Below are 27,216 nucleotides of genomic sequence, written 5' to 3'. Positions count from 1 at the left end.
ATAAGACAAGCTCTGGTATAAGAGTCTTAGGTTAGACAGACTCTGGTTCCCTACTCTGTGGTATGGAAATTTGATCCACTTCCAGGTACTAGAAAATATGAGCTCTGTGTGTGTGGTCCAGCTCACATGTCAGCTGGCACCAGCCTGTGGAAGGTATCTGGCAGTATATCCCTCCTAAGCCACTCCTTCTCAAGTTCTGTACTCTGAAAAGAACTACAATATCCTTGACTTTTGCTGCATCCAGTTATAAAAAAAATTTGTCCTCAGAAGATCTGTTAACCAATGTGTAACTTTAGCATTCTATGTGCTTTTCAAAAAATATATTGTATATTTATCTAAACTATAAACAATAAACTTAAAAAACAAGCATATTGTTAATGAATTTAGATGAAATATCCATCTATTATTTTAAATGGATTGTATAAAATTCACCTTGTATGAGAGAAATTAAAAGGCACTTTATCTGTGTTAGTATACCTAGGAATTAGTTTGAGCAAGTTTGTTTTGTTTTGCTTTCAAAAATTAAATATTCACTCAACCTAATTTTTTGTCTTTCAGATCAGACTTCTGGTTATCAAAAACATGGAAAATTGAAAATTAACCTGTCACCTGTGAAGAGAAATAGTTAGACATTTTTCTCATCATAGAATCAGAAGACATAATGTTATTTTCCACAGTGTTGGAAGATAAAATTCAGGCTAATCAAAACTAATTATCCCTTCCCAATAGAAAGAATAAAAATATCGTAAAGGATCTGATCTTTTCAGTTTTAAATATGTGGGTCAATTGTTAATGACATCTTAATTTTTTTTTTTTTTTTTTTTAAGACGGAGTCTTGCTCTGTTGCCCAGGCTGGAGTACAGTGGTGTGATCTCAGTTCACTGCAACCTCTGCCTCCTGGGTTCAAGCAATTATCCTGCTCAGCCTCCCGAGTAGCTGGGATTACAGATGCCCACCACCAAGCCTGGCTAATTTTTGTATTTTTAGTAGAGACAGTATTTCACTATGTTGGCCAAGCTGGCCTCTAACTGCTGACCTCGTGATATGCCCATCTCGGACTCACAAAGTGCTGGAATTACAGGCGTGAGCCACTGTACCTGGCCAATGACATCCTAATTTTTAAGAAATCATAAATGTATTTGAAAACCATAGAAAAATGTCTTTACAGATATGTATTTGAGATCATGGATCTGAAATTAAGGACAACTAGCTGAAGTATTAGCTTAGAAAGAAAGTTCTGTTTCTGAAGATTGTAAAATATCTGCAGACTCATGGCAATGTTACCCTTTATTTGTGACTTTTAAAATTTGTACTGTTTGCCCTAATGATTTGTCTTACAGTTACACTATTTTAGTTCAATATCTGTTAGTTTTAGCATTAGGTAATTATCTGTCATCTTAAATGTAATATATTTTTTCTTATCATAGTGTTATCTTGGAATGAAATATATTATCATGTTGATCTTCTGTGATATCTAGTGCATGTAACTTTCAGAAGTTTGTACCCATATTATTTATTCTGCTTAAATTAAATTTAAAAAGCAAAGCCCACAAGTAAATTTTAAATTAAGTATAATGTGGCCACACAACAACACAGAAATTATCTAGATAAAATATATTAAACACCCATCTGGATTTCAAATTACTTATGATTTATTCTGAATTTATAATAGGGTTGTCAGTGGCCACTGAGCTACCTGTTTATACACACACAACACATATATGTACCACATTTATCTATATACATATTCAAAAGAGCAAAAAATATCTAAACATTTATGCTTATGTGTTTGCATGTGAGTATAGTCTTCTTTGGAATTTGATTAATAATTTCAAATTAAGAAAACTTTTATTTTCTCCAAGAGTAAACTTTTCTATAAATTGTAAAATAATTCATAATAGATATTTAAAGTACACAATCTTGCAAATAGAAGTAAAATCTTAGTTCCTTATGGGGGAAATCCCACCCCCGATATTCAGTGTTGGTTCTTTCCTATTTCCCTAAGCGTTGGCTGGTCTGAGAAAGAAAGGTAAAGAGTGAAAAAGAGAGAGATTTTAAAGCTAGGTGTCTGGGGGAGACATCACATGTTGGCAGGTTCTGTGATACTCCCTGAGCCGTAAAACCAGCAAGTTTTTATTAGTGATTTTCAAAAGGGGAGGGAGTGTATGAATAGGGTGTGGGTCACAGAGATCACATACTTCACAAGGTAATAAAATATCAAAAAGCAAATGGAGACAGGGCGAGATCACAAGATCACAGGACAGGGCGAAATTAAAATTGCTGATGAAGTTTTGGGCACGCATAGTCATTGATAACATCTTATCAGGAGACAGGGTTTGAGAGCAGACAACCGTTCTGACTAAAATTTATTAGGGGTCAATTTCCTCATTCTAATAAGCCTGGGAGCACTACAGAAGATCCAGGCTTATTTCATCCCTTCGTCTTTGACTGTAAAGACAGCTGCCCCCAAAGCAGCCATTTTAGAGGCCTACCCTCAGGGGCGCATTCTCTTTCTCAGGGATGTTCCTTGCTGAGAAAAAGAATTCAGCGATAGTTCTCCTATTTGCTTTTGAAAGAAGAGAAATATGGCTCTGTTCCGCCCAACTCACTGGCAGTCAGAGTTTAAGATTATCTCCCTTGTTCCCTGAAAATTGCTATTATCCTGTTCTTTTTCAAGATGCCCAGATTTCATATTGTTCAAATGCACATGCTCTACAAACAATTTGTGCAGTTAACGCAATCATCACAGGGTCCTGAGGTGACATACATCCTCCTCAGTTTACGAAGATGACAGGATTAAGAGATTAAAGTAAAGACAGGCATAGGAAATCACAAGAGTATTGATTGGAGAAGTGATAATTGTCCATGAAATCTTCTCAATTTATGTTCGGAGATTGCAGTAAAGATAAGCATAACAAATTATAAAAGAATTTGGTGAACTAATAAATGTCCATGAATCTTCACAATTTATGTTCTTCTGCCATGGCTTCAGCGGGTCCCTCCGTTCAGGATCCCTGACTTCTTGCTACAGTTCCTATTTTGATTTAAAATGTAACATTTTAAACCTGTATGGATCAGAGAATACTTTGCACTGGTCAAGGAGAATCAAAAATTGCTAACTTGTTTTCTTATGCTAACCAATGGTTGTGGGTCATACTTAAAGTGAGGCAAAACTGGAAAATATTCAATAAGGTGGAATTTAACTCTTTTGATATGAGTCTGGTTATATCAGGATTTCCCTTAATTAAACTTCTGAGAAGTGAGTAAACCCTTAACAACCATTTGAGTTATCAAGATCATCTGTTCTGATGGGCATTTGTGAGACAGGGACTCTATAGTAGTAATGATCACCACTGCTGAGTGGCATGTCCATCCAATTTGGGTGGTGAAACCTTCTGAAATTTTTCAAAGCAGCAGTGTTGGAAGGAATTCATTATGATCATCATATTTCAAGGTTGGAAGCAGGAATTACTGAATCTTACCTGTAGGAAGCCATATTGACCTAAACAAGAGAATTCCACAATGTAAAAATTCTCTGATCTTAAATCAGGAATGGAAATAAAAGAGTAAAGAAAGAATAGTTTATTCTGCTTTGTCCACCTTAACCACTATATAGACTTCTTCGTTATTGTTATTTCTATTTTCTTCATTTCTTACAGGTGCAGTTCTAAATTGTAAACATGGCTATTTAAAAAAATTTTTTAATTTTTAAAAAATTAAAATTAATTACCCCATATCTCACTATCTCTTCTCTACCATCCACACCAGCATATTCCCTCTCTCCACCCCCTGCCCAAGTTCCAATCCAAACCTCACTACAGAAAACTAAATTAGAAATTAAATTGGATAAAAAAAGTGTAAATATCTCCCAGAATACCGAAAAAAAAGAGAAAGTTAAAAAAATGAAGATGTGAGATACTGAAGTCAGAATCAGAAAGAGCTTATTTTAATTGTGTTCCTGAAGAAGAGACTAAAACAAAAAAAGACATGAGCAGACATGAGCAATGACTAGTTTAAAGAAATGAGATAAAAATGAATCTTTAAATAAATCAAAAAGGGCTACCGATTTTCAGGAAAATTGAAAGAGTGATGCAAATTCTAAGAATATTCTTCTTCCAGTAGTTATGCATATAAAAAGGAACAGAGATGCTGATAATTTTACATAGTTCCTAATGCTTTGCCTGCTTCTCAGAAGCTATGATTAAGGCAAATTCTGAGAAACTCATGAATACTTCCAAATTGGAAGAGAAGTTTTAACAAAGATGCACCAAGCAGATTTTCTTTCTCGTGTTGAAAAAACTTGAGGGAGATGGAGGAGAAAGTAAAAGTGGCAAGTGTGGAGAAACTAGTGAAAAGGAGAAATCATACAATCCAAGACAAGTTTTGATGAGTGATATGTTACAGTGTTTATAAATGATTTAGTAAATTATGCCAATTCCTTATTTAGAGTGAAGTGACTTTGAAATAAATGACCATACAAAAAGCACAGGACTCTGTACATAACCCAGTAAGTATCAAGTCTACATAAAAGTGACAAAACAAACAAACAAAAAAACCCACCATCAACCCATAGGTATCCTATATGGTGGAAAAGGAGTAATGGAGCATTCATCCATAGTATTTTAGAGCAAATGACTGTAAACAGAATTATCCAAATTTAATATAACCAATAAAAAAAATTAAATTATAAAAATACATTAAATACTCTAATACGATCTCATAGCAATAATAATAGAAATAATGTTCTGAGACCCTTACTGAGTACAGAATCAGAACTGTAAGATCATGTGGTCTTGTGGTTGTGCTCTTAAAAGCTAATAAGTAGGCTACAATTTGTCAATGTCAGCAATAGGAATTTCATATGTAACTGAAGGATATTTTACACACTCAACCTATGTCCAGAAAGAAAACCAACAGGCAGACACAGTCTTGAAAGAATGGTGGACACTCTCCTGGTTGTTTTAATGGGGTTGACTGAGAACTACAGGCTCAGACTCTTCTTCCTTGTTTTACATTTAAATGTCTAAGGGGCAGTGAGATTTCCCAGTGCAGTGAGTGACTTGAGAGGCAGCTGGATGACACGATTGAAAAGAAAAAGAAAAAGAAAATGAAAAAAAAAAAAACATAGGAGGAAGGTAAGAATATTAAAAGGAATTCAAAAGGGATTAGCATTCTATATTGTCTTGCCTTCTTTTTCCATAGGGAAGACTGACCATGCTGTACATATTCAAAAACTGTGATTTAAACATATGCATGGACACTCACATGCACACATACACAAAATCTTTAAGAACAATGTTATTATTTTAAAAACTTATTTAGACAATAATATCTGAGGTAAAGAAAAATATTTCTAAATTTCAATGTATAATAGTTTTATTTTTCATGTTCTGTAACACTAAAGTAAATTAATTACTCTATCTAGTTCTACTTGTATGAATTTTTTCTAATTTCCATTTCTAATTTATTTTTATCTGCAGAGAGAGATAAGATCAACATTGTGAAGTAATAACCATGTTCTTTATGTAAATAATTTGAAATAAGAAATTCAAAGAAATACATAAAGAACAAATGGCAGTAGAGTCCTTGATTATATTAATTAGCAATCCAATTATTACAGGATAAACATTTTTCTCATACTATTAAACCTACATTTAAATACGATTTATCTTGTATATGAAAAATGTATAATATGTTTAAGAATATTTTATTTTACTAATGTTTAACCATAACCCCATATCTATGATCCTATAGCAGCCAATATGACTAAAGGCCTTTCTATTTTACATATCAGCTATTTAAAGTAAAATATGTATTCTCACCATCTTAACCATAACAGAAAGGCAAAAATGCAAGTAGTCACTTTCAATATATAATGAAAATCTAGCTAAATTACTTATCAAGAGCAGTGCTAAAAGTTGTAGTGACAAAAACAATGCATCTACATCTTTCAAGGAAATTTCCACCTAATTTTGGAGCTAGAACAAATGTGTGAATCATGTAGGGAATCATCATTAATCTGAAGGGTTCTTACTCCAAATACAACTGAAATTGCATTGGTTAAGTGTTTAATACCCTACTTCTAAAATCAACAAGAAAAATAGAAATCTCCTGATATTTTCTGAAAACAATCACATTGCAATCTTGTGAAATGTCCTGAATTTTTTTTTTCTTGGAGTGTTCCTGAATCATAAATGTTTAAGAATGGCAGCAGGCAAATCTATTCTAAATAGGACAGCAAGGGGGAATACTGGTTACTGTTCATTTGATCCTGGTGTCTTCGTTAAACAAAACTTTCATCTAATAACTTGCCATCTTCTTATTGAAGAATATAAATACATTGGGATTAATTTTGTGGTTCCCCATCATAATTTTGCTTGAATTGGGATTCAGAAAAAAAAACATTTTTAGAAAACCAGATTTTATCGTTTTTCTTTTTTTAACTTATAAACAAGTACGTCATAGAAACTGAGCAGATAGTGAGCACTCATTGCTTGGGTGCCAAATAGAATACAAATACATAAATCATCATTCTTATATGAGACTGCCTCATTTAACTGAACATACTATACTAGCATACCCAAAATAATATTACACAGTGTATTACTATTCATGATTTAATTTGGTCTTCACTCTACCATAAGGCTTATTCAGATACAAGAGGGGAAGAGTTAGCACAGCCAGTGTGGTGAGCAAGTCATTCTTGAATATTTGAGGTAAGATTTGAGCTAGGTCTTAACAAATGGTAACATTCTTAGACATGAAGATGAGACTCTAGGAAATTCAGAGTGAAGGAAACCACACTTAAAACCCTCTGAAGGAAGAATAGGCATGCTGACCTTGTAGGGTGGTGACAACATGAGTTCAACAAATTATATTGCAAATATAAGGAGTATGGTGCTTAAGAAAAGTTGATAATGAAGTGGTGTGGAGGAGAGATGAAGTATACAGCATATAGTGAGATCATTGCAGTAAAACGAGATATGTAACAGAAAGAAAGATTTAGTGATATATATTTTGCTGCAATAAATGTATTCATAAATCTGGAATAAAAGTAAGAGGCATTATTTCTGTATTGAGGCATGTTTTTAGTCTTTGCAAGTTATGCTACTCTGTCATACAATAATTCAAAATACATTAGTGTTAATGGTTGTTGTTTTGACCCAAACAAGTCAAAGGGATATTTTTTTTTAAATTAAAAGTCATTTAAAGTCATGTCTTTCAGTGAATGTATGCACAAGCACTAAGTGGATAAGAAAATGAAGTGTTGGATCAAAGCATTGACAGAGAAGAGGCCACCTATTTTTTGACATAATTGTACAAACCCATGGTACGATCTACCTTCCAGTATTTCAATATAAATTTATTTAATGCATTTTGATCTTTAAAGACTCCTGGAAGCCACATTTAATTTAAATGAAAATTAAATGTGTGGTTGGTCCATATGTGTAAGCTAAAAATAATTTTACTTGTGTGTGTGTTTGTGTACGTATTGCATGTCAATCCTTGACATTCTGTTTGTCTTGTCTATATTCTGTTTTGAGAACTCATTCATTTTCATGACTTTGTTCATTACCTCTTTGCTGGTAATCTAAAATATCTTATGTGTTGCTCCTAAAGAATGTTTTTAGGATCTTTGTTTTCTGTTTTTGTTTGTTTGTTTGTTTGTAGAACTTATTTTTTTGGTGAGGGGGAAGTAGATTTTTTTTCTAAGTAGAATATTGCATGGAAGCCAATAAATTTCCATAATTCTCCTCTCAGTTCCTACTGTTTCTTTATTATTACCTTATTTTCAAGTTTCCACAAGATTTTTATCTTGGAGTCATCTGTCCTTTTTTTATAGGTGAGTTGCAGGATTATATCTGGATGCACTCACCTGACTAATTTCTCTGTTCTCTCACTGATTCTCTTAAGAGTATTCTCTGTGTACATTAAAAATAAGAATAATAGGCCGGGCGCGGTGGCTCAAGCCTGTAATCCCAATACTTTGGGAGGCCGAGACGGGCGGATCACGAGGTCAGGAGATGGAGACCATCTTGGCTAACACGGTGAAACCCAGTCTCTACTAAAAAAAAAAATATATACAAAAAAACTAGCTGGGCGTGGTGGCGGGTGCCTGTAGTCCCAGCTACTTGGGAAGTTGAGGCAGGAGAATGGCGTAAACACGAGAGGCGGAGCTTGCAGTGAGCTGAGATCCGGCCACTGCACTCCAGCCTGGGCGACAGAGTAAGACTCCGTCTCAAAAAAAAAAAATAATAATAATAATAATAATAATAAAACAAAAGGCTGGGCATGGTGACACCTATAATCTCAGAACTTTGGAGGACACAGGCAGGAGGAATACTTGAGTCCAGAAGTTAGAGACCAGCCTGGGCAACATAGTGAGATCCCGTCTCTATAAAAAATAAAAATAAAAAAATTAACTTGGCACAGTGGTGCATGTCTGTAATCCCAGATACTCAGGAGACTGAGGTGGGAGGTTCACTTGAGTCTGGAAACTCAATGTTACAGTGAGCCATGTTTGTGCCAGTGCACTCAAGCCTAGGTGACAAAGTGAGATCCTGTCTATAAATAAATAAATGAATTAATTAATTAATAAAAGATTAAGAAAAAGAAAAAACCCTCAAAGAAACCTCTTATGTGAGTGCAGGTAAAGACTATCTGGATAGCAAAGAGTCAATGGCAATGGGAAGAGGAGTAGAAAAGAGGGGGGATATGAGAGTATTTGAATGGGTTAAAAAATATAGACAAGATACATCAAAGATTGAACGGTAAAGAGCATTTGATATAAAGAGTAGAAATAATAAAAGAGACTCAGAATATAGATCCTCTGATAATGAATTGCTTGTGGACAGCCCACTATCCATCAGCTGAGATATTTAAAAGTCCCTCTGATCAGACATCTTGGAACTTCAACACCTGTATAGTGAGGGAGATATGAAAGGACATTTTTGATGTCTAAACAAGGTGATAATGTCCAGAAGCAGTTGCTAATCTCCTCATAAACAAGAATGACTATGGTAATACCACCACCGTTGCACAGAGTTACTAGAAAAACTGTACCATAGTTTTTCCTTCAGATGTCTTTAGTTTTTAGCTAACCAGTTTTTAAATTTACAAATCTATTCTGTGTATGTAGTCATGTCACAGAAATAGACACAACTTTCAATTTCTTTTTCTTCTTTGAACAATTGGCAATAACTTACTAGTATTAGATAGAAAACCTAACACATATGATAACATTTAAGGTTTTCAACATTGTGACTTCACTTATTTTCAGTATTTAACAAAATGAGTTAGTTCATTTTAGCCTAGCAATTTCCCTCAAAAACCTACTACCTCCATATTAATTTTACATATCATGCCAATTCATAGGAAATCAGAGGTATTGACATACCTATACATTCTCTAGACTCTTAGCCAATGTAAAAGGTTCAGTTCCCATGAGATCTGCAATCAAATAAACTATAATTACCTTACACAATTTAGAATTTAATTATGTACTATATGTTTATTGCTCATTATTTTTCTGTACATGAGTCTACACTAGATCCTTCCAATTCCCGTTAAAAAATTCCTAGTATAAGTTTTCCAAAATTTAATTTTATCACTAAACAAATATGTACTGAAGGCTTGCCATGTGTCAGGTGTTATTCAATGTCCTAGAAATATAGGGAATGAGCAAATCACAATCCCCACCCTCAATGGACTCATCCTCCAGTGATAACATTAGATACCCATTCCTTCCCCAGCCTTATCAGTGTCAAGCTGTTGAATATTGCTGAATAAGTTCACAAAATATTATTATTTTTTTTTATTACTGGGCTTACCGGACCCATATCTAAGCCTGCAAATCATACCCATTTTTAAACACATCTTAAGTGACACATTTTTACAAAACATCTTCTGATATTTCTCTATGATATGCAATACATGCTGCTCTACACCAAATATTGTCTCATTATATTCTCTGATAAAATTATTACTTGTATATTTAATTTTCCCTCTCCCATTTTGACTGTATTTCAAAGTATTGATGTCATACTGATCTTCGCATTTCCTTTGTACCCAAGCCTCATGTCTTATAGAACTTAGATGACTCAATATATGTTTTACCATTGATTTTGTTCTTTATTAATTTTATCCAACAAACATTTTCTTAGGTCTGTGTCAGATGTTGTGGAAAAATTTACACTTCCTTGATGTCAATGTTAATATAATCTGTAATTGAAAATCAAATAACTTATTCATGTCCTAAGTACTATAATAAAGCATGAGAAATATAGGGAGGAGGGTTCTTTATTCAGAAGTCAATCTGTTTCACAAGATCTTTGTGGATACACAATCATGACATACCTTTATATTTACTTATATTTACTTCAAATGTTGCATATTTTATTTTTATTCACAATATTCAGATTGTTTTTTGAATTTACTAAAGATAACTGGTTTGCCATTTAGGTTAAAGTTGGCCAACATAGTTTGACCACTATTATCTACTTCTTTAATTCTTTATGAGAACAAAATTCTGCAGTGTGGCACATACAAACGATTGATAAAATTAATGCATGTTCTTATAAAGAACAGCTCATGATAGAGCATTTTCAGAAAAAAAATAATACCAGTAATGTCAATTGGTGGTGGAGAAAAATTCAGAGATACTGGAGATAATTTTCCTCTATCATCCTGAAGCACCATGACTCTCACCACAAAATTAATGTCCTTTTCCCCCCACTTTTCTCTTGGAAAAAAAGATAGAAATATACAATATAGCTGTAAAATAATTGTGCTCCAGGAGGACTCATCAAAACATGTGTGAAACTTTCCCAGACATGTAAGTTTTATTGCATCAAATGGTATATTTAATGTTTGCAAAGTACTTTAGTGAAATTCTTGTTCACAAATTCTGCCAGCCTCTGTTTAATATTACTAAGCACACAGAGGGATTTGCTCATTGTACCTTCCTCAAATTAAGCAAAACAGATTTTTATTGTGCTCAATTATAAATAGTCATTTTCACTTCTGCCATAAAAGGGCTTGTAAAATACAGTCTGACCTCCTTGGAAGGATACCTGCTTGTGAGGAAAATTGTATCTAGCAGCCCAAAAGAGGAGCTTCAAAGCTCCTCAGGCATACAAAAAATGAAAGAAATCTCACAAATATTTCACAAATCCCACGTGGTGATATCTGAATGGTGTGTACTATTGTTTTAAATATAGATTAAAAAGGTAATAAAAATCTCTTTTAACTGGCCTGTAAGGCTCTGGGTAATGAAAATTTCATCTTCATTATACATTTTGTAGAAACTGACATTGGGCTTGATCTAAAGGAGGGACTCAACCCTAATTTTGGCAAGCACATAATTAAAAATAAGGTTATGAAGAGGTAGAGAATAATTTACATTAAATGATATAGATCTGAGAAAATTTCCAGACTGCTGACTGCATTGGAGTTGCAAGCTCAGCAACATTTCATAATAAGTAGCTCCCACAGCACACAAACTGAATCACTTTACGAAAGGCAGATGAGGAATTTGAAACCACTTTGGATTTGACATTTTTGTGGAAATTTAATTGAAAAAGTTATAGAAGTGAAGATAATGCGAGGAAGCAGTGCATAAATTATGGCATCTCTTTCGCACAGTTTTATCACATGGCCTCATCACCTTCCTAAAACATCACATCACTGATTTCCCAGACACTTATATGAGTAGGGTAATATAGATCACATGTCAATACATTATTAATTTAAAGTAATGAGGTTGAAAGCAAAAAGAAATGACTCTTTTAAAATTACATATTCATCTATATTCAATGTTGTTCTTGTTAGTAAAAACATGACAGCTTGCAGCATTTTTTAAATCTCGTTTACGTTCTAGACAGTCTCATACTTCAGTTGAATATCTAAGATTAATTAGAAATTGTTTAGAAAATTACATGAAGGAACAAAATGTTATCTGATAAATATTCATCAAAAGTGTCAAGCTCTATTGTATTTAAACTTGAATAAGCTAGTCCATTATTAGTATGGTTGAAATATTTAATACTTTTTAATTCTTGGTACACAGCAAAGATTCATTCATATATAGTAAGAGAAATAGGCATCAATATAAAAAATTTGGTTACTAATAGTAATTAAAATTATCTTTGAATTAAAGTATTATAAGTAGAGCAAAATATATCCATTACATCGATTATTAATAAAATTATGCAAATACTTTGTAACTGTTGCTTAAATGTAAAGACTCCAATTCATTTGAATTAACCAGATCAGATTGTATCTTAAACTTATATATTATCCTCTATATTTCAGATATTTTCTTATAAAAGTAACTTCTACTTTTGAAGAACTCATAGTTAACTGGGAAGAGGAAAAATAAGCAACAAATTAAAGTGCAGTCAGGAAAAAGTAGGAATAAAGAGGGGGAAGTGACAAGCACCAAGGTTTGGAGAGATGCAAGGGTTGGTTCTTTAGGAGGTTTGAATAGGAAAGTATTTATGGAGAATGAGATGGGGAAATTGACTGTAGGTCACATTTTTTTAGCATACAATTCCCCTACTTTCCAAAAAAATAAATGTTTTCCTTCTTATTTTTTAATGGAATGTCTTCTGAACCTACGTTTTTTTTTTTTTTTTTCAGTTTTAGAATCTGAATTTCCGTGTTGAAGCTTCATCATAATTTCAGTTATCAGAGAAATCTAGTAGGAAACTTATTTTCTTTGGATATTGGAAATAAAAACATGGACACATTTTAATCAGTAAATAAGTGTGTTGATTGTGTTACTAAGTTGAAAAGTGGTAACCAATAGCTAAACCTTCATCTTACAAGCAATGGCTTGTAAGTACTATGCAGGGTTACTATTTAAATAAGAGTATTTTACACATTAGCTGAAGAAAGATACCATAAAGTAACAGGTGCTCATCAATACTGGCACTTTGAATGCCCTGATACTTCTTGCACGTTTAAGAAAAAAGGAGGAGAATCATGAAAAAAAGTCACTTTTCTTTTTTCTTTTTTTTTTTTGAGATGGAGTCTCGCTCTGTCGCTCGGGCTGGAGTGCAGTGGCCGGTTCTCAGCTCACTGCAAGCTCCGCCTCCCGGATTTACGCCATTCTCCTGCCTCAGCCTCCGAGTAGCTGGGACTACAGGCGCCCGCCACCGCGCCCGGCTAGTTTTTTTTTTTTTTTTCTTTTTTTGTATTTTTTAGTAGAGACGGGGTTTCACCGTGTTAGCCAGGATGGTCTCGATCTCCTGACCTCGTGATCCGCCCGTCTCGGCCTCCCAAAGTGCTGGGATTACAGGCTTGAGCCACCGCGCCCGGCCAAAAGTCACTTTTCTAAAAGAGTGACTGAAAACTATAAGATAAAGGCATAAACATATGGCCCAATGCTTTAAAGTTTCAACTTGACTTCTGTTCAATAGAAATAATTATACAAGGCCAGTAAATACTTTAAGAAAGAACAACATTTTCTAAAGGAGAGTCAGTGAAAACTATAAGATAAAGGAATAAACATACGGCCAATGCATTAAACTTTCAACCTGAGTTTTGTTCAATAGAAAAAACTGTCTAAGGCCAGTAAATACTTTAAGAAAGAATAGTAGGAAAAGATAGAGATGGTAGATAGATAAAATAATTAATAAAGCAAATAACACTTTATAGAAAATTTTATGCCTCTCATAGCATTAATTGATTTTAAAAAGTTACACAATATCATAACTGAGAAAATCACATATCTTTATTGCATCTTGTGAACTCTCAGTCAAGTGGTGTGGCATGGCCATTTTTAACCCAAATCTGTACTTTTCCTAATTTTATAGATTTAAAACACATATTCTAAGCCATTTTTACACAGTTTTAATTTTAAATCAGTGGATATTTATGATTGTTTTTTAGTAATATATTTTTATTTCAGTGTAACTGCCTCTCAACTTAAAAATGATATTTATTTTACCTTTCAGCATTTGTATTATTTCAGTTTTTGGCACAGCTTAATTTTTACTAATTTCAGCACAGAAATATTCCTTTTATATGTAAGGTAAAAAGCAAGATCTTACAGGTTATAAATAGAAGTTTTCATGCTTTTGTACTGTTTTCATTCATTGTGAATCTATCTTGTTATTCAATAGTTTATTTAACAAGTAACTGAACACTTACTATATGCTAAGTCATGCTTCTCTAATTGCTGGAAAACAGCCTAAGATAGAGAGACCATTTCTGCACTCACCCACTCAAATTTCCTCACTCTTAGAGTGACTTTCCAGGGTGAGTACAAATGATCAGAATAAATTTTCAAATGAAACTCTTAGTCTTGTGGTCACAAACTCTTACATTTTTTTATGTTGTTTATATCTTCAAAGGATCCAAGTTGTTGTTCAGCTTGTGAATTGCAAAATAAGTTCTAATATAGCACTAAAAATAATGGCTTTTCTATGCAATAGGGGTATTGTGTTATTGGGCTTATTTGTATATGTCACTTTCCTGAACACAGTATGCAACGAACACTTCAGTCACACAGACTGCATCTTCAGACAACATGAAAGCTAAAATGTTTCCTCCTCAGAAATGCAGTGAGGAAACAGACTGTTGAGCTACATCTCTTTTTCAGAAAAAAAAAAAAAAGGAACATCTTAGTTTTTCATGATTATGGGGGCTGCATTCATGAAAAAAATAAAGATTATGGTAACTCCTCTTATAATTTAATAGCCTCATGGAGAAAAGTGCAGGACTGGGAAAAAACATGAATAGAGAACTCTTTCATTCTTTTATGTATTAATTTATTGAACACATAACTACTTACTGCCAGCTATGTGACAGGTAATACTGTAGATAATAAAATAACATCTTGACCAAAACAGACAAATAGATGTGGTGACTGTACAAGTTAGTTAACTTATAAAATAGTGTTTTCATAATTTAAAAATCTATTTGAATTAAATTTTCCTAAACTTCCTATACTGAATAAAGAAAATATTAATGACATTCTTGTATCTTAAATAATAAGAAGAATTGTATAACTATTTTGCATCTAGCAGAAAAGCTGCTGACATGCTGACATTCCTGGCAATTTTGCAAAATTCAGGTAAGACTATTTTGCATTGAAACAGAGTTTTAAAAACTGTACCGCTCCCTTTGATTTTTAGTTGGAAATTTCAATGGTCTTTTGCTGTATATTTTGTAGTCATTGATCTATTTTCCAATATAGTTACAAATATGTTTACCTGGAAGTATGGGAAACAAAATATTTAGATAGATTTTATGTAGTCTATTTAGTTTGGTATAATCGAAGGGGAACACTATGTCCATTTGAAAATATTTATCAACAGTATTCTCCAATGCATGGGATGTATTGTTTAACCCATATAGAAAAAAAATATATATATATGACAGTTATTCGTGAGCTTTCAGGTTTAGAAGTCTTGGGTTTGATTCTCAGTTTAGCTGCTTGCAAGATATGAGATTTTGGCCAACTTCATTAAACATTATGGGTTAGTAACCTTAATGAGATTGATAATTGTATCTAATTAGATGTTCTAATATAATAACAAAGTACCTTGTATATTAAATATCCAATACATTTCAGTAATCACTGTTAACATTCTTTATGATAAATTTAGGTAAAAGTGCATCAAAACAAAGCAAAACACTGTCCTATCAGCCTGTGTCCTGTGAGATTTTTTAATATAATAATGAAGTACCTTATGTATATAAAATGTTCAATATAGTTCAGTGATTATTATTAACATTCTTTGTGATAAACTTAGTTAAAAGTGCACCAGAAGAAAGCAAGACACTGTCCTGTAGGCTTTATTTCTCTGTATTTATTCCAAAGCTATATTGGCATATCCTCTACACTGAGGATATATCCTCTACTTTATGTTTTTATTTTTCTCCTTAAAATCCCTTCTTACCTCTTTTATATATTGCCAAAAGGAATAACTGACGGTTCCTGTGTAGGCAGTCTGAAAATCCTACAGTACCCAAAGTCAATTCAAGTTTTCAAGGACTTTTCATATTGCAAATGCATGATGCAAATTCAAGAACTTCTCATACTGCAAATTTCTTCAGCTTATTGTGATAATAGTCAATATTTGTAGTACTGTCAACATGGAATGCATTGGTTATCAGTAATGTTTCTAATAATAGTATGAAGTGCTTTTCCATAATTTTGCTTTATAATTTTCACTTTAAGAAAGGCTACATCACTAGAATTTCATGCCATGTAACTCCTGCTAATTGTGTACAATATCCCACACATTTATGGTGATCATACATCTTACTTTGCTTGAAATCATCTGGATTTACACCTTTTTCCTACTGGCATAGTCTCAATTCCCAACACTGTGATTCTTGGTCACCTTTATATATTGAATAATGTAATTATTATAATGATATATTAAAAATACAAACAGAACTATTTAAGAAATAACTAACTTCCTTACAGCTCAATTGCATTATGCGGCAAGTAATATCCAGTGGAAATGTTATTATAACATAAAGAAATATAGTCTTTAATGTAGAAGCATTTAAAGTCAGATAATTAGATTCATGAAACTTTTGTTATGACTGCATTAATGCTTTTTTGATATAGTAAACAGTAGCAATACCATTCTTCATTTCTATTAGTTTGTTTTAAAATGTTTATTATTTAAATAATTTAATCCATCTATTTGTACCAGGTATAAAATTATACAAAAAAGTATAAATTAAAAGTAAATCTTTCTTATTCCTGAATTCCAGTTGCCCTGTTTCCCTCCTCAGTCCTAAGCACTTCTTACCAGTTTCTACTCCTTTCATTTCAAGTTTGAGACTATTGTCTGACTTTCATTTTAACTGGAAACAAAATCATAGATTTTTACAGCATACAGAAACCGTAACAATCACTGACCACAACTCTTATCATCTGCCAAAGAGCATAGTCATAAAAATGTTAAATGAGTTGCCCAAAGTCAGATAGTGACAGAGCTGAGAATTTTCCTGGAAATGTATTCAATTGTTTCTCACACTTGAGTGTGATCATTTGTTAGTAATAAGAGAAATTTAAGCATGTGAACATACAGCCAGAATACTTGGACTCCAGTGCTCATTTGGTTTCTCGTTATGTTTCTAGCCTTGGGGAAATAGACTATTGCCTCACTCAGCCTGCTTCAGAGATATCTTTATACCAATAGAGAGGGTGGATCAAATTAAAAAAAAAAATGTGAGGCTAGTGTAAAAGATAAGAATTTGTAAAAAAATAAAAATGTCACAAAGTCACAGTAAAAATAGGCAATGACTTTATCAAAATAATCAATAGGATTTTAAAATTATATGAGGCTGGGTGTAGTAGCTTATGCCTGTAATCCCAGCACTTTGGGAGGCTGATGGAAGCAGATACCTTGAGTTCAGGAGTTCAAGACCAGCCTGGGAAACATGACAAAACCCCGTATCTAAAAAAAAAAAATTAGCCAGTCATGGCAGCATATGCCTGTAGTCCCAGCTATTCACTAGGGAGGCTGAGGTGGGAGGATCGCTTTAACCCGGGAGGCAGAGGTTGCGGTGAGCCGAGACTGCACCACTGCACTTCAGCCTGGGCCACAGGGTGAGACCCTGTTTCAAAATAATTAATAATAATAATAATAAGCATATGAAAGATAACAAATATCCTAAGTTCAAGTCCTTAGTGGCTCATCACAAATTATATTTAGACTGTTTAATTATAGCAATTTAACAAATCCCTGTCGTCAAAATCAAAAGTGACTATGGATACATAAACCTTAATAGAAAGAGCATCACAGTAAACTCAGACTGATAAATAATGAAATTTGACATGCAGGAGCAAAGGCTGAAATTGAACTTTATAAACTTTATAAACTTTATAAACAGAAGGACTGTTTATAAATGTTTGTTGACATTGTTTAAATGTAAGCAACCAAGTTGGTGAGACACAAGGAACCTCATCTCTAAACGTACATGACAAGAACCTAGCATTCAAATAGCATTCACCAAAGGGCACTATAATCCTATTATATGTGGCTGACAAATTTCAAACCTTCCAGAGCCTGTAACCTACAAGATTAAAAACATCTTTCAACATAAGAGTTTTTTATTCAAGACCTCACTTTTGACTGTCAGCCTAATTGCAAACTACTATTGAAGTTCATATGATAGATATCTTCTTAGCACAAAGTAGTGCTCTGAAGGTCTAGAAGGGGTTCAAGTCTCAATTTCATAGCATTTCATTTCCAATTCCACTTGTATAAAAGCATGCTAACCCAGCACCGACAGAAGCAGAGCTACATCAAGACAGTACATGAGTAGGATTCAAATAAACCCTCTGACAGGAGAAATCACTCTCTTGTTCAAAGTATTTGTGGAAAATATTTGAATTCAACATTAACATAAGGGACAAAAATGTCTGTTAGAAGAGAAATGCTGCAATCACATGCATGTATATTCATAGAAACTATGTTGAATATACTATAAATGCTGGGATCTAACATGGTGAGGCAATAGACTTGATCTCATTGACTTGGAATTGTTTGAATTTGAATTCTGGCTGACTTATTTGCTTTTCGGTTATTTGACAGATTTTTAGTTACTCTGAGCCCCAGTTTCTTTATGTGCAAGTACAGGTCATAATGGTACAAGCTCCTCACAGAGTTGATGATGGCTAATTAAGAAAACACATGCAAAGTGTCCAGCACACTGTTAGTGTTCAGAAAATGTTAACTATTATCATGAAAATGTTCAACAATTCCAAATAATGAAAGAATCATTGCTTCTCTTCAGAAGGTATTTGTTTCTTAATTTACCTAGATGTATTTTATTTCTTTAATAGCCATTAGAGAAAACCAAAGAAAACTAAAAATCATGAGCAGTGAGGGGAATAATAAGTATTATTTTAACTTTTATTTTAAAGTCAAAGGTACATGTGCAGGTCTGTTATACAGGTAAACTTATATTATGGGGGTTTGTTGTACAGATTATTTCATTCCCCAAGTATTAAGCCTAGTACTTACTCCTTATTTTTTTCTGCCCCTTTTCTCCTGTTGGAAGGTTTATTTCAATCCTACTCATGTACTATCTTGACATAACTCCCACCCTCCACCCTCCGATAGACCCCATATTTTTTGTTCCCTTCTATGTGTCTATGTGTTTTCATCATTTAGCTCCCACTTACAAGTGAGAATATGCGGCATGTGGTTTTCTGTTCCTACATTAGTTTGCTAAAGATAATGGCCTTCAGCTCCATCCATGTGCCTGCAAAGGACATGATCTCATTCATTTTTATGGCTGCATAGTACTCCATGGTATATGTGTACCATATTTTCTTTATCAAATCTATCTTTAATGGGCATTAAGTTTGATTCCATGTCTTTGCTATTGTGAATAGTGGTGCAATGAAAATACATTTTCATGTTTCTTATGACGGAATGATTTATATTCCTTTGGGTATATACCCAGAAGTGAGATTATTGGGTCAAATAGTTTTTCTGTTTTATAGGTCTTTGAGGAATCACCACACTACTTTCTGCAATGGTTGAACTAATTTACATTTCCACAATAGTATAAGCATTTCTTTTTCTCTGGCAGCATTTGTTATGTTTGACTTTGTGATAGCCACTCTGACTGGTGTTAGATGGCATCTCATTGTGGTTTTGATTGGCATTTCTCCAGTGATCAGTGATGTTGAGCTTTTTTTCATATGTTTGTTAGTCACATATATGGTTTCATTTGAAAAGTATCTGTTCATACCATTTGCCCAATATTTAATGGGGTTATTTGTTGGATGCATAGTTTGCAAAACTTTTCTCCCATTCTGCAGGTTATCTGTTTATGTTGTTGAGAGATTCTTTTGCTTTGCAGAAGCTCTTAAGTTTAATTACATCCCATTTGTCAATTTTTGCTTTTGCTGCAACTGCTTTTGACATCTTCATCATGAAGTCTTTGCCCATTCCTATGTCCAGAATGGTATTGTTTAGGTTGTCTTCTGGAGTTTTATAGTTTTGGGTTTTACATTTCAGTCTTTAATCTATCTTGTCAATTTTTGTACATGGTGTACGAAAGGGGTCCAGTTTCAATCTTTTGCATATGGCTAGCTTGTTATCCCAGCAACACTTAGAAAAATAAATCTAATGATTAGATCAGTTAATTGGAGATGTATGTAAGAAGTAGTAACTCAGTTACTCAACAAATGAGTACTTGTAGAAGAAACAAATCCTGAATATTACTCACTAGACAACAGAGCAAGCTTACATAAGAGTGCCTCTTGCTATCTGCAAGGAGAACTACACTAGCTTTTGTATATATCCATCTGCTTACCCCCAGTGAACATTCTGAAACAATATGATATTCTTCTTGCATGAAAACAGGCTAAGGCTGGGTGTGGTGGCTTACACCTGTAATCCGAGCACTTTGGGAGGTTGAAGCAGGTGGATATCTTGAGTCCAGGATTTCAGGACCAATCTGGACATATTGAAACTGCATCTCTACAAAAAGTACAAAAATTAGCCAGGTGCAGTGGCAAGCTCCTGTAGTCCCAGCTACTCAGGAGGCTTAGACAGGAGAATCACTTGAACCCAAACCTGGGAGGCGGAGGTTGCAGTGAGCCAAGTTCCTGCCACTGCTTTCCAGCCTGGGTGACAGAATGAGCCCTTGTCTCAAAAAAATAAAAAAGAAAAGAAAGAAAAAAAGGAGGGTGGCTCAGAAATAAAATATAGACTGGCAAATCTATGTTTTGTTTTGATAATGTTCAATGTAAAGAAAACCATTTCTAACTTAAAGATAAGTAAAATAGTATAATTTGAAGATGTATCTTTCATTCATACCCAAATAGATTCATCAGTGCCCTTTTACATTTCTTCCCATCTCCATTGTCACAATGCTAACCCAAGGCACCACCATGCAAAACCCTCCCAAATGATTCTACTTTAGTTGGCTTACCATCTAAATTCCACATATGGGTCAAAGCATTAATTTAGCAACTTAAATCTCATGATGTGATTCCTCTGCTTAAAGACCCTCTATTAACTTTCCACTGTAATCAGAAAAGAGAAAAATGGCCCTCTATTAACTTTCCACTGTAATCAGAAAAGAGATAAATAATCAACAATACTAAACATTCAAGCTGGTTAATATTAAAGCCTCGTAGTTATCAATCCTTTCCCATTTGTCTGATTTCATCTCAAAATACTCTCCTTCTAGCTTATTATACTCCATCATGATCATTACAATCCAGCCAAATAAGTCTTTTTATTCTTCAGAATACTTTGTAAGCTTTTGTACCTTTTACTAAAATCTTCTTTTAATGAAAATCTACTTCTCAAAATTTTCATTATTGAGTCACCATTTACTTGCAATTTAAATAGGTGCTCCTCATAGAAATTTTCGACTTCAAAATCTAAGTTTCCATTCTCTCTCTCCAACTTAATAAGACTCTGTTTGCTTCTTCATTGTTTTTAGTCACTATTTATTTTTATTTTGTTGTTGTTGTTGTTATTATTATTATTATTATTATTATTATTTTGAGATGGAGTCTGGCTGTCTCACCCAGGCTGGAGTATAATGGCACGATCTTGGCTCACTGCAACCTCCACCTCCCAGGTTCAAGTGACTCTCCTGCCTCAGCCTCCCGGGTAGCTAGGTTTACAGGCGCACGCCGCCATGCCCAGCTAATTTTTTTGTATTTTAATAGAAACAGGGTTTCACTATGGTGCACAGGCTGGTCTCAAACTCCTGACCTCAGGCAGTCCATCCGCCTCAGCCTCCCAAAGTGCTAGGATTACAAGCATAAGTCACCACACCCTGCCATTTTTATCACTATTTGAAGTTACATTTATACAATAATTTGTTTATCATTATTGTTCAGCACAGCATCCCCTATATTTAATCACAATTGATTAGTAAGTTTCAATTAATGTATTATTGAATGAATGAATGAATGAATGATCAAATAGGTCTGAGGAAATGAACAAAAGATAAATAGATTTTATATTGTTGGCTACCCTGTGCTATCACAAGACAAGGGACTACATTGTAGAGACTCCTGGGTCCAATCAAAATCTCAGATAACTTTTTATTATTCCTTCTTCTGATTTCTTATTTGGTCTTTAATCTTTTCAGCTATTTCTTTCCTTTGGTGGTTGCAACTTTTTTTCCCCTTGATATCTGTATTTTGGTATTTCATGGAATTGTTAAGAACAAAACATAAAATACAATCTAAAGTAACAAACAAAAACACCCTGATGCTTTTTTTCCCGTAATATTCCTATTTGGGGATAAATGTGAATTTTGTCATTATTTTTATTTCCATTTTTCAAGTTATTAATAAGGTTGAACAATTTTTCTTATGTTTCTCAGGAATTTGTTTTTACTCAAGAAGCAATTTGAGCCCTGATTCCCTTTCCTGGTTCCCTGACAGCACACCCTACAAGTTGCTGTGGAAAGCTTGAGGACTGAAGTATGGAAAGTAATGGTTGCAGGGTTTTCAGACCTGAGGCCAATCTTTTCTTCCTAACCTCTTCCCCTATTCTGAATGCTAGAATCGCTTTCTTTTCCTCTCCCTTTTCTCCATGATATAAGCCATTGACTTAAAACCTTGTCCTATCAACTTAGACTACTTTACTTTATCTTTTTCCTTTTCAATCCTCCTACAGGAGATATTCAAGCCAAAAGAACTCAAGTCACGTGCACTAGATTCTACTTATCCTTCCTCATCTTATTGTTATACTTGTTTATTTTTATTTGCATTCCATTTTTTAAATGATCTTTCATTTGTTAACGTTTACACATTTTAAGCTTATTATCAATTAATGCTTGTTCTTTATATTTTAGGGCTCATATTACCAGGTTTTAAATGTTTTGTTTTATTAACTTGGGTCTTATATTTTCTTTATCTTAACTATATCTTCTTTTTAATCATTTGCATTCTATACATTTTATAATATTTTAACTCAAGTGTATTAACAATTATGAAAAGGATTTAAAAAGATGCCAGATACAAAATAAAAGCTACATATTCATTCAAATGCATCCATGTGTAATTGTGTTCTTTAAGCAATAATTATCTTTAATTATATTTTGTTCTGCATATTTTATTTTATTTTATTTTGAGACAGGGTCTTTCTCTGTTTCCCTGGCTGGAGTGCAGTGGCAAAACCACAACATGCTGTAACCTCCACATCCTGAGCTCAAGTGATCTTCGCACCTCAGCCTCCAGAATAGCTGAGACAATAGGTGCACCCACAAAGCCTGATTAATTTTTGTACTTTTTGTAGAGATGGGATTTTGCCATGTTGCTCAGGTTGTTCTCAAACTCCTGAGTTGAAGCGATCCACCTGTCTCGGCCTCCCAAAGTGCTGGGATGACAGGCTTGAGCCACCATACCTGGTCTATTTAGACTATTTTAAATTGCAAACATCCACTTATCACTCTCCCTTCTTTATTCTAACGTGTACCGTGTAGAATATTACAACACACAGAGACACATACAACTGAAATTAATACACATAATGTATTTTTTTATCCTTTTGTTATGTATGTATATAAATTTCAAATTCATACTAATTTTATGGGCAGGTCTGAAAATGAAAATATTCTCTCCTATATCATTGCATCGTGTGTGTTCTAGAAAGGTCTATGTAGAGGTTAGTATTCATTTTGGAAAGCATGCTATCAGTGTTCATTATTCTGCCTATTGGATGGATTGAACTTCACAAAACCCTGTCTTTCACTTATACCAGTTAGATATAAGATTAAATTTTGATAAATGTTTGATTCCCAGAGCAGTTTGTCTCTGAGAACATTTTAGTTGATGGCATGAGTCACTCATTAAATCAAGTATTGAATCACATAAAACCACAAAGCAGAGAAGTTTCCAAAGGTAATTAAATCATGGTCCCTGAAATCACGTTCTAGAGCTGGAGCTAATTACTGCTTTCTGTGACTACTGCTGCAACATGGCACTGGAGCGTAGGAATAAAGTCAATACTGGATTTACCCAAAGTTAGATGGCTTTTAAGAGTTAATATGTGGAAAGTTCTGAAATGTGTGGCTGAAGGCCATGTGACTATATAAAAAAAAGGAGGCTACAGTACTTTAAAAACCTTCCTAGCAACCCATAAAAATATGAAGTGACTGATTACTACAAATGTTGTCCACTTTATGTCCACTGTCTATATTGCTCAAAGACAATCCACGTTTCACTTTTCTATCTGCCACTATATTAATTCTATGGAGAGAATATAATAAATGCCAAGTTATTATCTAACAAATGGACAACTCAATATATGCCATTATTTGAATTTTAATCCATTATAGTTGCCTGTTAGCACCAATTATGTTAAACAAAATACGTTATTTGAGAAAGCAAGGGGTAACTCAGATGAACAACAGATAAATCAATTAAAATCTATATCTGCAAAGTCACAAAGGTTTATTCCAGTGTATGTCTCTTACAAGCTATGTGAAGATCTTAGGAAGGCTAAATGCCTGTTTAGAGTTACACATTTTCTTGCTTATAATTCTGGTATTTTCTGACATTACTGGCATGAATCTATATTTGAGAGAGATGTAATGAAGTTTAAGAACATAATGCCTGTAAAATACTTAGCAATTGAAACACAGGCACTGATAAATATTGCTGAACATACAATAAGCACCTAATAAATGTTATTTAATGATCTTTAATGTTATTTAGTGATCCTGTTGAAACAATGATAATAACAATACTCCATGTGATGTTAAAATTATAGATGTAATTTTAAATAGAATAGATGAATAGAAATCATATCATAAAACTGAGGCTAAATATCCACTTGGTAACGCAAATGTTTCTGAATGTAGTGGCATATAAAAACTTTTTAAAAATTAGTTGAATTGGAACAGCTTATTCCTGATTACATATTTCAGCTCTACTGCAGATTGTATCACCATAGAGTTGAATGTAATAATAGAATACACATAAAATAAAGCACTAACAGTCTCATATGATTAGTGAAAATATTATGCTTTTTGAAAATTTCCTTTTCAATTTTCTCACCTATTATTGCATTAAATAGTCTCAGTTTATCAATGTGGGCAGGAGGGGTAACCCAACCACTGATATCATATATGAATCATTACTTTATTCAATGTGCACAAAAGTATTTATTGATATTATTAATCAAATGGCATTTTCCTAAATTGATTTGGTTTATCACATTAGGAAGGTTTAGGTTTGACATCTGAAGGACTACATTTACTATTGTTCACTTACTATCTGCATAACCAAGCAACTAACCAAGCCTTCGTTTCCACAACTCTAAATTGAAAGGAAAACACAAACATGTAGTTCGGGTTTACATTCAAAGACAAATGAGCTAATTTCATGAAAGGACCAACTATTATGTATAATTGATTTATGCAATATATTATAGATCACAAAATTCTAAAAAAATAGATAATTCATATTTCCCTGAATTTCATATAAGTGCCAGCAAAAATAGGTTTAATGAATATCTTTCACAAGAAAGATGGATAATAGGGAAAGCAAAATAAAATGAGAAGAAAATTAGAAAACAATTGTTTTCAAAAACACGATTTCATATGCTAAGTAGTTTCCAATGGACTAATAGTATTTGATAGTGTGTTTGAAAAAATAAAACTAATAGTAGTTGATATAGGAGAAAAAAACAATACAATGAAGAAGTGATAGCCAATTCAACAAAGGGCATACAGTTATGGAGTAACTGAACACCACATCAAAAAAAAAAAAAAAAAATGGAATCTAGGCATAGGCCTTAGACTTTCACAAGAATGAAATCAAAATTAATCATAGTCCTAAAATGTAAAATGCAAAATTGCAAACTTCCTAGAAGAAAATATAGGAGAAATTCTAGATAACTTTGGGGTTGGCAATGATTTTTTAGACACAAAGCCAGAGGCAAATTCTATTTTTAAAAATTGATGAACTGTACTATATTGATATTAAAATTTTCTGTTTTGCAAAAGACAATGGAAAAGGAATGAAAATATAAGCCACAGAAAATATTTGAGGAGACATATCTAATAAAGTAATATTATGCAAGTATACATACAAACTTTAAAAACTCAACAAAAAGTAAGCCATCCAATTTATAAAAAAGCAAAAAACCTTAACACCTCACCAAGGAAGATACACAGTTGTTAACGAAGTATATGAAAAGATATTCCACATCACATATCACAGAAGAAATGCAAATTAAAACAACAATTAGATGCTACTATATACGTTTTGGAATGGTCAAAAACCAGAACATTGATTATGCTGGCAAGGACGTGGAGAACCAAGAACTCCCTTTCATTGCTGGTGGAAATGCAAAATGGTACAGTCACTTTAGAAGACAGTTTGACAGCTTTTTACAACATTAAACAGCCTTCACAGTATGATCTAGCAATCACACTCCTTGGTATTTACTCAAAGGAATTAAAAACTTAAGTTCATAGAAAACCTGCACAAAGATGTTTATAGAAACTTTATTCATAATTACCAAAATGTGGAAGGAACCAAGATGCACTTCAGCAGATCAATGGATAAACTGTGCTACATCTAGACAATGGAATGTATTACTCAGGGCCCTAAAATGAAATTAGCTACTGGCCAGGTGCGGTGGCTCACACCTGTAATCCCAGCACTTTGGGAGGCTGAGAAGGGGGATCACGAGGTCAAGAGATTGAGAACATCCTGGCCAACATGGTGAAACCCCATCTCAACTAAAAATACAAAAATTAGCTGGGCGTGGAGGCGAATGTCTGTAGTCCCAGCTACTCAGGAGGCTGAGGAAAGAGAATCGCTTGAACCAGGGACGGTGAGCCAAGATCATGCCACTGCACTCCAGCCCGGCAACAGAGCATGACTCATTCTAAAAAAAATTAAAAAAATTAAAAAAGATAAAATTAGCTACCCAGCTGCAATGAACTGAATCTTTATGCCCTAAAATGTCAACATTCAAATGTTAAATCCTAACCCCAAGGTGATGGCATTAAAAGGTGGGGTTTTGGGAAATGATCAGGTCATGAGTGGAGCCCTCATGAATGGGATTAGTGCCTTCATAAAATACTCCCAAGGGAACTCCTTTGTCCCTTCCACCATATGAAGACACAATGAGAAGGGGCCCTCTATGAATCAGAAAGCTAGTCCCACTGACATCAAATCTGCTGGTGCCTTTATCTTGGACTTTCCAGCCTCCAAAACTGTAAGAAATAATTTTTGTTGTTTAT

At 33.6% G+C, this 27,216-nt stretch overlaps 1 protein-coding gene across 1 annotated transcript in view; it reads right to left on the bottom strand.

The window, feature by feature from the left end:
* Positions 1–27,216, bottom strand: part of PCDH15 (protocadherin related 15) — a 1,849,154-nt gene that overhangs the window by 1,257,243 nt on the left and 564,695 nt on the right. The gene's annotated exons all lie outside the window — the stretch shown is intronic.

Source organism: Trachypithecus francoisi, unplaced genomic scaffold (genome assembly GCF_009764315.1).
Source record: "Trachypithecus francoisi isolate TF-2019V2 unplaced genomic scaffold, Tfra_2.0 Contig00586, whole genome shotgun sequence".
Taxonomy (NCBI): Eukaryota; Metazoa; Chordata; class Mammalia; order Primates; family Cercopithecidae; genus Trachypithecus; species Trachypithecus francoisi.
Note: the sequence above shows the minus strand (reverse complement) of the source record. Positions and strands in the feature narration are given on the sequence as shown.